The sequence below is a fragment of the Rhinichthys klamathensis genome, unplaced genomic scaffold, assembly GCF_029890125.1.
Source record: "Rhinichthys klamathensis goyatoka isolate OS25496 unplaced genomic scaffold, OSU_Roscu_1.1 h1tg000613l_1, whole genome shotgun sequence".
NCBI classification, from domain to species: Eukaryota; Metazoa; Chordata; class Actinopteri; order Cypriniformes; family Leuciscidae; genus Rhinichthys; species Rhinichthys klamathensis.
This window is the reverse complement of record NW_026607066.1, coordinates 610,405-624,199: the sequence shown is the minus strand read 5'-3', so window position 1 is coordinate 624,199 and position 13,795 is coordinate 610,405. Positions and strand designations below refer to the sequence as shown.

At 38.1% G+C, this 13,795-nt stretch overlaps 1 protein-coding gene across 3 annotated transcripts in view; it reads right to left on the bottom strand.

Moving 5' to 3' along the window:
* The window catches only part of prickle2b (prickle homolog 2b), a 102,710-nt gene that overhangs the window by 39,672 nt on the left and 49,243 nt on the right, over positions 1 to 13,795 (bottom strand). Inside the window, exon 1 of one of the 3 annotated variants that reach the window (XM_056240783.1) lies at positions 9,820 to 10,146. The exons of the other annotated variants lie outside the window; for them this stretch is intronic. The gene's annotated coding sequence lies outside the window, so the exon portion shown is untranslated. Of the gene's footprint in view, positions 1 to 9,819; positions 10,147 to 13,795 lie in introns of those variants that run through there. 3 annotated transcript variants of the gene reach the window in all.

The window sequence follows — 13,795 nt, the reverse complement described above, 5'->3', positions numbered from 1 at the left end:
AGGAGACCGACGTTCTTGTCAGGACCGTGAAAGACAGAGAAGTGACGTTGTATGGGGATGGGAGAAACCCACCCAAATCAGCGTCGGTTAAACAGGCGTGGGAGGAAAAAAACTACATTTTTTTTTACATCTTCATGGACACCACAATGATTTCCCTCATGTGTTAATATTTTTCCTTGTTATAATGTATGATTTGCAAAAATAAAAACTGCTGCATCTGTGTTGTTGAGAGAATCAAAGTGTTGTTGAAGAACTGCAAAATAGCACTAGGGAATGTTTGCGCCGAAACACGCCTTCTTTTTGCGCCGACCCGCCCAGGGAGCGCAAGTTCATTCCCTAGTTTACCGACGTGCGTCTGTGGAGGGAAAAGCCCGCTTTGCGCGGGTGCAAAATAGGAATGATACATGCGTCAGTGTACAAAGTAATTTGCGCCGAATGCAAGATAGGGCCCTAGGTGTGTGTGTGTGTGTGTGTGTGTGTGTGTGTGTGTGTGTGTGAGAAGAGAAACAGACTAGATTCTGCATTAGGAAATTTCTAATGGTCAGGGGTTGACAACAAACATGTTATTGGTTTATTTAGGAATATTTGTTTGTGTTTTGTGCATGTTCAGCATATCTGGTTCTAATTCTAACAGAGACCTTCCTCATTTATATGATGCAGTGATTGTTTTCATTCAACAAAAATAAAATACAATAAAATGTAATAAAAAAATAAAATGTCATGTCAAAGTCTCATGGCAAATACAATAAAATTACAGTACTTTAATAGGCATTAACAAAAAATGAATTAATAAAAAATAAAGTAAAAGTTGTTCCCCCTTTTCTCCAAAATCTCATTTTTAACTTCAGTTGTCCCCTACATACCCAAATATCCTAAAAAAAATGCCACTGCTCCTCTCTGTACGTCTTTTGCTGAATTTGGCAAATCAATTATGAGCAACTGTGCATTTGGAAAAGACTCCTAAATGATTGTGTGTCCCTGACGTAAACAAGAGAGGAAATGGACAGAGCCAGAGAAAAGAAACAAATTAGAGGGTGGGAGGGTTTTGGGGGTAGATGCTTGATTTTTTTGACAGATTGTCAGGCTGGGGGAGTGAATGAGAGTGTGCCAGGCTTGGACCAGCATCTGCATATTGCTGTGCAGAAGGAAGCCAACGAAAGCCTGATCGAAGATCAGATGAAAGTGTGATGGCCCAGTGATGCCTTTACTGGCAGAGCTTTGTCAGCATGAAGGCCAGCACTGTGAAGTTAATCTTTACTGAATACTGCAGGACTACAGTCATCAAGCCCACACACACTCACACTTCAGTATGAATCTTTAACTTGAAACACGATCAGGACTTAAGCTTGGCTGAACATTGCCTAAATTAATGGTTATGAATGAGGAGAAAAGAAACATTAGAGTTGAGTATGTTTGGGATTTGGACACCATAATGTACTGTAATCTGATTTAAGCAACTAATACATTTGCTAAGTAGATTCTTTGAGCATGGTTTGAGGTAACCTAACAAAATTAGAACCTCAAGTGATTTGAGATGCTTTTCACAGGCAGTAACTTCATAAACGCTCTATCATGCACACCACAAATTAAAATGTGGCTGTGAGAAATAGACATAAAATGGTTAGACATGGGCAAGCAACACCGTTCTCCATTGACAGACATTCAAAAGTCATATATAATGACAAACTAAAATTAAAATTGTTTTTAAAATAGTTTAAAATATACAATGTCGTTCACAACGTTGGTTTTAAGTAAAATAAGGATGCATTAAATTGATCAAATGTGACATTAAAGAGATTTCTGTTTGAAATAAATGCTGTTATTTTTAACTTCATATTCATCAAAGAATCATAGAAAAAAATATCGGTTCATGGTTTACCACAAAAAATATTAAGCAGCACAACTGGTTTTCAACATTGTTAAGAAGAAATGTTTCTGATTGATCATGTGACATGTGCCATCACAGGAAAAAAAATACATTTTACTATATTCTCAAAAAATAATGCTTTCAAGAGCTATCAAAAAATGTGTACATTTAAATTATAATACATCAAAATAATATTACAATAAAATAATAATAATAAATCTGTCAAGCCTGCATACAGTATGATTATTATTATTGTTTTACCTATAGCTCTTACCTCTTTTGTCTGTTTCTCTCTAATTTTCTTGCTCTTTTTCCACCTTATTTTCTTTCAAGTGTGTTTTTAATTTTCCTTCCAAGGAATCTCTGAGGGCGTTAGCATTACACTGCTCTCTGCACGCGTACGCACACGCACAAACCTATAATTTTTCTCATTCCCTTAGACAAGAGCCTCCAAATGTGACAAGACTATGAAGACATCATGCATTGCAAATTGGTGGAAAAAGTCCCCTGGTGTCACTCAGCACACAGAAGGAACGCTGTTGTGGAGATCTAGCCTGTTGTCTGGCAAAACACACAGAGGTATCTCAAGCATGCCCAGCAGTTGTATCCTCTTTCACACACACACATACACACAAATACACACTATACAGGACGTTTGGAAAGTTCCAGAGGTACACAAACAGCAATGCTGGCTCAATTACAAAGCGAGAGCATACTTCAGTTGGAAAGCTTTCCTCTCCTGCTCTTTGTTCTCGGAGTCCAATGCCAAAGTTTTGAGAGGCTAGCAGTGCTACATGTCTTATAATGCTGTCATAGCCTGACAAACACATAACCACGCATGATCTGTTTCTTCTGCCACCATTTGTGTTATCATATCAAGAACATGATCTAAAAGTTCACACATGTCACACTTACGCATGACTTATTGAAAAGTCATCCGCGGGGGACGGTTCGCGGATCTATACACATTTTAAAAAACGAGTGTGTATAGATGAGGTCTTCTGATCGCATGTGGCGTGATGTGATGGAGGTCGGTGTTAGCTGCCAAGGCTGCGGTTTTGGATTGCCAGCGAGAGAGAAAGAATCGAGAGAAAGAGGGTGAGATGAAGGAAAAAAGGGAGAGGGGGAGAGGGATACTTCATTATAGACTCATTCATCATCATAGGGACTGTAGCTGCACCTTCTTTATTTCCTCGTTCGTTTTATATTCCTCTTTTTCTTCCTTAAACCTGCTGACTCCTGTTCTCCATCTTAATCTTTTCTAACTGCATCCATGTGTCATCTTTTTTACTGACTCTCGTTTCTCTTACAAACAGCGTCCCCATACACATATCCAGTGTTCAGGCTGACTCTGGATCAGTACTGCTAGTTCTAAAGGAGCTCATCTAAAGCCTCTTCACCACCTGTTCCCAAAACATCAGAAGATCTGCATTTTATACATTTAGAACAGGCCTCTCAGGGCTATACAAACAAATTAACTTGATGCATTGTGATTCATTCATCTTAAGAAATACAGAATACTCTATAAGCACATATACTCTATCATTAAAAGGTTTAGGGTCAGTAAGATTATTATTAATTTAAATAAAGGCAAGGATGCATTAAATATTAAATTAAATACATTCAATGTTAAAAATGTGTTTAAAACATCTTCTTTTGAACATTCTATTCATCAAAGGAATTTTAATTAGATTTTTAACATTGATAATAATAATGAATGTTCTTGAGCAGCAAATCATCATATTAGAGTGATTTCTGAAGGATCATGTGACACCGAAGACTGGAGTAATGAGACTTAAAATTCAGCTTTGCCATCACAGGAATAAAACATTTAAAATATGTTAAAATAAAGAAACAATTATTTTTTATCAAATAAATGCAGCCTTGGTGAAAATAAGAGATATATCAGCACAACAAATATTTTATAAAGAAAGCACATGCTCACAGTTTAAACAATGGAATTGAAGTCTATAAAATACAGAGAAATGTTTTAATTAATATTTTAAAATAGTTATTGAAAAAAAATTGTCTTGATTCAACTTGAGAAATAATCATTTGTTAAAGAAAAGAGAACCATAAAACACACCTCTGTCTGGTGTTTTAATAAACATTATTAATATTCATATTAATCATATTAGGGTTATTTCATCATAAAAATGCACTACATATATTTACATGTACAGCATATTTTTCTGAGTCATCATTGTGCCTTTATGCTGACTGAGTCACAGCCTTTCTGATCAAGTATTCTGAGATAAATTAATCTTTTCAAATTCTCACACACAGCCTGACTCACCACATTCAATTCATTGTCATCAATAACACAAAGATCCTCTTGGCTCCATGTTAGTCAGCGACCTTTACGTTTTTTTAAGAAAAATCATTGCAACTATTAAATGCACAATATTCAGACCACAAGTTTTCCCTCATTAAAGCCTAAGTTTGTCATCTAGGCCTGTCTTTTCCACTCAGCCTCTCAGTCTCAATAGTATCACATGCCAGACACATTTGCCAGCGGCTATGAACTTTACCATCCCAATACTGCAGACACACCATTTTCCAACCAAGAGGGTAATGCTCACAAGTATCCACAAGAAAGAGAAGATTGCAGGCCCGAGAGAGGCTGAATTCAGTTATTGTGAATGCAAGCTTGTCTGTTCAAGGACAGCATGATAGTTCATGTGCATATATGATAAATTATCCCTGCATCTGCACGTACACAGCAGATATTAGACATGCCTTTGGGCTTGGCTCACTTTAACTTGACACATGACATATGACACTTGGCATTAACACATGACCTTTGGCTGCCTAGCGTTTGACTTTAGTGGTCATGTCAGTGTCTGGGAGATGATCTATGATCCCAATTAGTGTGTGTCATCAATAATCACAGACGGCTCCATGCTAAGTGATTACAACCGCAATGGTTGAGAAAGCCCTTGATTTAACCATATATGCTCTGTCTGGAGCAGCCGTCAAAGTTTCCACACGCAAAAACTCTACCAAAGGTGTCTGCCAAGACGTGCATGTATTTGTGGGTGTGTGTCAAATGATCTTCATGATGGTTAGCAGTTCATGAACATCTGCACTCTTTCATTGATGCATTCAGTGTAGTCTGATTCACAAAACAAATTACTCTTATAATTCAGTTCTTTTTAATAAATCAAATGAGTTGGTTTGAATCGTTCTAAAGAGTCGCACAATAACTGAATTAGTCAGAGTGTTTCTTCACAACTTTAGTCAGGACAACTCAAACAGCTACTTTTTACTTGAGGATATTTTTCTTTTTAAAGGGATACTCCACCCAAAAATGAAAGTTCTGTCATCATTTACTCACCCTCAAGTTGTTGCAAATCTGTATGAGTTTCTTTCTTCTGCTGAACACAAAGGAAGATATTTTGAAGAACGATTGGAACCAAACAGTTGTTTGGTTCCAAAAAAATACTATGGAAGTCAATGGTGCCAAAGTTACAATCTTTCTTCAAAATATCTTCCTTTGTGTTCTGCAGAAGAAAGAAACTCATACAGGGTTGCAACAACTTGAGGGTAAGTAAATGATGACAGAATTTTCATTTTTGGGTGGAGTATCCCTTAAATGAAAGTGCCATTTATGACAACAAAATTTAGATGTATATCTTTAAATACACTTTGCCATTTGGGCAGCCAATTACTAATTTTACAGATTTAAGCCTTGAAAGTGATAGTTTAACCAAAAATATCAATTCTACCATAATTTACTTACACTCATGTATGACTTTATTTCTTCTGTGAAACACAAAATAATATATATATATTTTCTTTTTTGGGTGCACTATCCCTTTAAGTCTTCTTAAGTCTTCTTAAGTTTCGAGTTTTGTTGTAATAAATGGTATTTTAATTAAAAAGAAAATGTTTATGATAAACATTTTAATAAATAATAAATAAAAATTATTTAAGTAAAAATAAACTAAATACACTTCCATTCTAAAAGTTTGGGAACAGTATGATTTAAAAAAAATGCTTTTTTCAGAAAGGATGCATTAAATTCATCAATTTATAGTAAATAATTATATTATATTTATAATGTTACAAAAGATTTCTATTTCAAATAAATGCTGTTCTTTTGAACTTTTTATTTATCAAAGAATCCTGAAAAAAAGTATCACGGTTTCCACAAAAATATTAAGCAGAGACTTGCAGAGACAAATTTCATAACCATTTTAAATCTTGATGAATACCTTTTAAATAGAAATGTATATTATCAAAAACGAAAATTATTGAAGAGGTTTAGGTCATCCTCAAAAATACTAATAGGATCATATAGAAATCAGAATTGGAACCAGAATAGTCACATTCCTTATGATTCTCACCCCATAGTCCCAAAACCCCCGACATTTTGTCCCTTTTTAAACATCAAGGACTGCGGGCCAATAAGAGACTACAGTAAAAGCACATTAACCCAGTTAATCCTATAACTCAGCTTAGCATGACACCATTTAATTAAGTCAAACAGCTCAGATTCAAGCTCCTCTAGTTAAACCCAAAAAGAGCTCCTCATGGTTCATGAATCCGCAATGCAGGCGATCAAGCCTTCCCAGAAGCCCTTTCCTTGTTTGGCGACACATGCGGCTCCACTTTGATGACTAATTGCTTGAAAGAAAAAAAAAATAGTGTACTTGGACTCGTCTGTGCTCAGACTGATTCTAATGGAAATATAATCGCATGCATGGTCTGTTCTAAGATCCACCGTTGTGAAATTTAAGAACGAAGATTAAGCTCCATGTCAACCAGCAGTTAATTTGTTGTGTGCTTGTCTCTGTGTGTATTTTAACTTCAGCAGTTTGGAGAGTTAGAATGTAGAACAAAGATGATCAGTGATCCAGTGACTAAATGATTTGACCAAAAGGGATTATGGACGGTTGAAAAATCAAAGAATTCTGTCCCTTTCATTCTCTTTCTTACTGTCATCGCCTTTCATTATTCTACCTCTTAATCTTAGGGACCCTTCCTCTCCCTCCCCCAGTCCTTCTCTTTGACATTTTCCCTCTATATTTTTCTCACTCCCTCGGACGATGGACAGAAGCACTTGTGTTTGATTGACAGCTCCTCAGAATAGCAGCTCTTGGCCAGGAGGCGTTGGAAAGCAGGCGGTGGGAGTGCTGAGTGGCAGTCTGGTTTGTTTGGCTCCCTGCCTCTGTCTTACAGGATGCATGGGGAAGGGGGGTGTCGCAACATGCCGCAATCTGATATTGTTGACAACTAAACAATGAAAGGCACTGTGATTCAATTTTGTTCCTTTATAAAACTCCTGTCTTGCCCACAGAGGCACGTCACGCTTCACGTCATTGAAAAGAAAAAAATGATGAGTCATTTTTTTCAGTTCGAATTTAGCTGGAATGAACAAAGATATTTATTCATGCTAAAGAAAAATCAAGCAGAACATTATAGTCAATGCAGAGAGCTGGAAGAGTTAAACACATACTGTAGTAAAAGCACCTATAGGGTTTCATGCTTGAATGTTCAAAAACAGTATTTTCCGACATATTTTACATTGTTGCAGCACCTCTCTTCCCAGTCTGTCAGTATAACTCTGTTTAGTTCCTGTCTCTATGAAGACCCTCCTTCCAAAAAGTGCAATGTGCTCTGATTGGTCAGCTGGAGAGTGTGTTATAATCTCTAAAAAACAAAACTAACAATTGTGCATCAAACATTGTGCTGAGTGTAGCACCTTTGACTCTGCTCCACCAGAACAATCCCAACATTAAGAACTGAACTTTTAACAATTCTTGATTGTTTTGTGATGCTGTCAAACTGAAATAAAACAAATAGGTGCAAATAGGCTGTTATTGAAGGATGCGATGTTATTGAAAGTGCAAGCTACATTAGACCTTTAGTTCTACAAATTTCTAGCAATACATACATTTAAAAGACAGACGCACATTACACAGCTTGTTTAATATCAAGGGTCAAAGAGAGGTTGGAAAATGGTCATGAAAAAATGTACTGTGGAAAGTGGAAAACAGAATAAAGAAAAAAAAAAAGTGATATGGTCCCTTTAAATGACCCAGACTCATGACCCTTTGTTTAACAATGCTTTAATATAGTGTGTGTTTATATATGTATGGGGTATTAAAGAGGGCCATTATGAATCACTGGTCCATGACTCGAATGCCGTCTGGGTGACGAGCTCAGATCTCCTGGAGCCCTGCACGCTGAGCTTTGATTGGCTGTGACTGTGAGAGCAGGAAATAGAGCGAGCAGCAGGGCAGGAGAGAGGAAAAATTGTGAGTGTGTGATGTTTAGGAGGCACCCACAAAAAAAAAAGAAAAAGAAATCAATGGCCACATTCACAGCCTGCAGTGTGCATAAAGGTATACTAAGAGCTTTATCCTTGTCACCTCTCAACATGCCTTTTCCTATCTTCACATTCACCTTATAATCACTCCTCTCTAAGTACGGCTAGACTCTTCATTCACTGGCTACAGTCTCTGTGGCACTAACAGGATAAGTGAACACGTTTTAGACTGAAGATAAATACAAAGGATGCCAAGGCCATGGAAAGAGTCAGAGAGAAATAAAGAGACTAAGATAAGTGAGTGCATGAGACAGCGGATAAATAAGAAAAATAAGGTTGAGTGTATTACGGCCCAATGACGTGACTATAATTTTTGTCCATATCTATTCATTTATTTAAAAAAACAAAAAAAAACTTGTAATTTAAAATGTAAAAATGTAATTGATACATGCAGTGACTGGAATATACCCTGAGCATGTTTAATTTCTGAATTAAAATTTATTTGGAATTTTGGGGGTAATTTTAAAGTAGCCTATAAAAAAGGTCAGGGTGACACAACTGTCCTGATATCATAATGAAGAAAAAAAAAATCCCCAAGAATTATATGAAATAGTTTGGCATAACCATTTATTATAATGTTCCAGATTTATTTTAACTTAATTGATTCACTGATTATTAAACTATTATTTTATATATATCAAAAAATCTGCCAAATCAAAGTCATATGGTGCAACCGACATGCAGGAAAAAAAAACAAGAAATGTTTTTTAATATTTCAATGATCTCATTAAATTAAAACTTTTCTTGAAAATGGAATACGTTTTTCAATACCACTTGAATACAAAAAGCACATTTCTAAGATCTTGGTAGTGTTTCATTTAGTTTTTTATTTTTATTTATAATGCGCTCATAGTGAAGTGCCAGGTGACTAGTCCACATGTGACAGGAAAAACCTCTCTGGGCGTGTGCAGGACGTCCCAGGGTGGCACGTTAAATCTGTCCCTAATGCAGAGCCCTCACACACAAGCGCCAAAAAGACAACAGCATGTCCTCGCGGAATGCATTGTCATGATTTACAGTCCTATCCAGATGCACAACAGAGATAAACTCTCTCAACACTAGACAATAACAAAATATACTGCCTATTTCCTGTCTCAGATTGCAGAATTACAAGCAACAAGGACAGTGACCCTGAACTTTGAGGATCTTGAAATGAAGGCAAAGTTCATAAATAAATGTAGCGGCATAAATTCCTATACGCACTCCTGGACTATGCTGGCCTACCCCACCACTACTGTACACCAATAAAACAACAGCAGAGGTTAAAAATAAAGCAAGAGGCATGCCGCACAGCTGTGAGATACTTTAAGATTTGTGTGCTGTCAGTCTGCTTAAATCTCAACAGCTGAGATGACAAGAGGTTGTGGATTTCTTTAGCTCTTTCCTTTTGCACTCGGTCTGTTAATCATATGGGTTGCATGCATTCAAGACACATTTTCTTGCAATACAGCCATAAAACAACGACATTCTCTTCAAAGCAAGATGAAAAGCAACACAGAAACTTGATAAGAAAGGAACTTAAATTCAGCGCAAGTACTGTATGACAGGTTTGACAAACCAAGGTGCCAGTAAAGCACATGAAACACAAAAAAACCCACAGTGTGTAAAATGTACTCACCATTTCCTTTTGGCACTAGGTTTCTGAGGAGAGTTTAAAAGTCATACACATTAATGGAATAATCTCTTCTCAATGACAGACCTTAGTCCTTCCTTAACTGGAAAATGTGCAGCACATCTGAGAGCAGAGAGCAGGCGAAATGGGATGTGCAAGTGAAAGACAAATGTTTGGAGCTAATCGTCGTGCCAGAGAGCGATTTCACTCATTCACTCCACAAGCTGTGGCAGAGCCATTCAAAACAAGAGCTGATGGAATGGAGGAATAAGCATCGAAGAAAGACAGAGAGAAAGAGGCTAAAATGAATACACGCAGTGCTAAGAGTTGGCAAGTTGCTTCCTCAGACTAAAATTGCCTCCCAGCACCCTCCACACACTAAACTCTCTTCCCACCATGAGTCATCAATCTCTCTGCCAATCATAGTTCAGCTGATTAAAATCACCTCTTAGTTGAAAAAAGGGAAAGAATTTGATCAAAATATCAAAAGTGTAATGCATTTTTTTAATCTTACACACAAGCTACTGGAGCTCTCCAATCTGTACCGGAAATATGCAATGCACAGGCAATAACACCCAAATTAAATTAAAAAAAAAAAAGTATATATATATATATATATATATATTAGTGCTGTCAAACGATTAAAATATTTCATCGCAATTAATCGCACATTTTTATCTATTCTAAATGTCTCTTGATTTCTTTTTGTTCCATTATTTTTTCTCATTTTAATGCTCTTATCAACATGGAAAAGTGGATCGGCTTGCTTTGTGCAAATGTTTTTTATTGAAAACAACATTGGCATATACTGTGTTCAATTTCACACCAACATTCTCACTTGGAGCAAATAATCTCTCACACAATGTAACACTGTCCATCAATAAAAGGGTGAAAGAAATACTGACGAGGTCCTGATATTGACGAGGGGGCGGAGAATTCGCATCAGCTGTGTGTGTGTGTGCTTGGCCATCATCAAGTGGTGTTTCAGACTGGACGTGCTGCGATGATGATAGCTCAGTTCACAACGACAAAACACACAGATCACTTTGGTCTCGTCAATGGAACCATTTGGCAACTTTTTAAAAGTAAACTTTCCATTCAGAATCTTATTGGCATCCATTTCGGCGTCTCGCGCTCGTCATCCACTCAAAACGTAACGTTAACCAACTATAAGTGTGTGCGGCGTGCCTGTTGTTTTGTTTCTGGTCTAGCTAGTTCCGCTTGCGCTTTGGTCGACGAAGCAACAAAAATTTTAATCAGCACAACTGTTTTAAACATTGATAATAATAAGAAATGTTTCACAAAAGCAGCATATTGATTTTTGAAGGATCATGTGACACTCAAGAATGGCTGCAGAAAAAACAGCTTTTTTACAGTATTATTGTTTTTACTGTATTTTTTATCAAATTCAGCCTATAGGTGAGCAGATTAGAAGAGACTTTAAAAAAAAACGTATATAACTATATACACTCACCGGCCACTTTATTAGGTACACCTGTCCAACTGCTCGTTAACACTTAATTTCTAAGCAGCCAATCACATGGCGGCAACTACGTGCATTTAGGCATGTAGACATGGTCAAGACAATCTCCTGCAGTTCAAACCGAGCATCAGTATGGGGAAGAAAGGTGATTTGAGTGACTTTGAACGTGGCATGATTGTTGGTGCCAGAAGGGCTGGTCTGAGTATTTCAGAAACTGCTAATCTACTGGGATTTTCACGCACAACCATCTCTAGGGTTTACAGAGAATGGTCCGAAAAAGAAAAAACATCCAGTGAGCGGCAGTTCTGTGGGCGGAAATGCCTTGTTGATGCCAGAGGTCAGAGGAGAATGGCCAGACTGGTTCGAGCTGATAGAAGGGCAACAGTGACTGAAATAACCACTCGTTACAACCGAGGTATGCAGCAAAGCATTTGTGAAGCCACAACACGCACAACCTTGAGGCGGATGGGCTACAACAGCAGAAGACTCCACCGGGTACCACTCATCTCCACTACAAATAGGAAAAAGAGGCTACAATTTGCAAGAGCTCACCAAAATTGAACAGTTGAAGACTGGAAAAATGTTGCCTGGTCTGATGAGTCTCGATTTCTGTTGAGACATTCAGATGTTAGAGTCAGAATTTGGCGTAAACAGAATGAGAACATGGAACCATCATGCCTTGTTACCACTGTGCAGGCTGGTGGTGGTGGTGTAATGGTGTGGGGGATGTTTTCCTGGCACACTTTAGGCCCCTTAGTGCCAATTGGGCATCGTTTAAATGCCACGGCCTACCTGAGCATTGTTTCTGACCATGTCCATCCCTTTATGGCCACCATGTACCCATCCTCTGATGGATACTTCCACCATGTCACAAAGCTCTAATCATTTCAAATTGGTTTCTTGAACATGTCAATGAGTTCACTGTACTAAAATGGCCTCCACAGTCACCAGATCTCAACCCAATAGAGCATCTTTGGGATGTGGTGGAACGGGAGATTCGCATCATGGATGTGCAGCCGACAAATCTGCGGCAACTGTGTGATGCCATCATGTCAATATGGACCAAACTCCCTGAGGAATGCTTCCAGCACCTTGTTGAATCTATGCCACGAAGAATTGAGGCAGTTCTGAAGGCAAAAGGGGGTCCAACCCGTTACTAGCATGGGGTACCTAATAAAGTGGCCGGTGAGTGTATATATACAGTGGGGAGAACAAGTATTTGATACACTGCCGATTTTGCAGGTTTAAATCCAGAAAATCACATTGTATAATTTAAGTAATTCATTTGCATTTTATTGCATGACATAAGTATTTGATCACCTACCAATCAATAAGAATTCCGGCTCTCACAGACCTGTTGGTTTCTCTTTAAGAAGCCCTCCTGTTCTCCACTCATTACCTGTATTAACTGCACCTGTTTGAACCCGTTACCTGTATAAAAGACACCTGTCCACACACTCAATCAAACAGACTCCAACCTCTCCACAATGGCCAAGACCAGAGAGCTGTGTAAAGACATCAGGGATAAAATTGTAGACCTGCACAAGGCTGGGATGGGCTACAGGACAATAGGCAAGCAGCTTGGTGAGAAGGCAACAACAGTTGGCGCAATCATTAGAAAATGGAATAAGTTCAAGATGACGGTCAATCTCCCTCGGTCTGGGGCTCCATGCAAGATCTCACCTCGTGGGGCATCACTGATCATTTACATTTATTTACATTTACATTTATTCATTTAGCAGACGCTTTTATCCAAAGCGACTTACAAATGAGAACAATAGAAGCAGTTAAACTAACAGTAGGACGACAATACCTAAGTGCTATAACCCCTCTCAGTTTAATTTTAGTGCAGTGGGTTTTTTTTTTATTTTTTATTTTTTTATAGAATAGAAGAGAAGAGAAAGTGTTAATTCTCCTGAATCAAGTGCTGCCGAAAAAGATACGTCTTCAGCAGTTTCTTGAAAGTGGCTACTGACTCAGAAGCTCTGGTTGAGTTAGGCAGATCATTCCACCAACAGGGAACAGTCATGGTAAAGGTCCGAGAAAGAGATTTTGTGCCTCTTTGAGATGGTACCACAAGACGACATTCGCTAGCAGAGCGCAGGTTTCTGGATAGCACATAAGTCTGAAGTAATGAGTTTAGGTAAGAGGTAGCAGTGCCAGTGGTTGTTCTGTAGGCAAACGTCAGTGCCTTGAATTTAATGCGAGCGGAAACTAGCAACCAGTGCAATTTTGTGAGCAGAGGAGTGACGTGTGCTCTCTTCGGCTCATTAAAGACTACTCTGGCTGCAGCATTCTGGATCAATTGTAGAGGCTTGACAGAGCAAGCTGGAAGACCAGCCAGGAGAGCATTACAATAGTCCAGTCTGGATAAAACAAGTGCTTGGACAAGGAGTTGTGTAGCATGCTCTGTAAGGAAGGGCCTGATCCTCCTAATGTTGTGCAAGGCAAATCTGCAGGACCGGGCAGTTCTAGCAATGTGGTCTGTGAATTTCAACT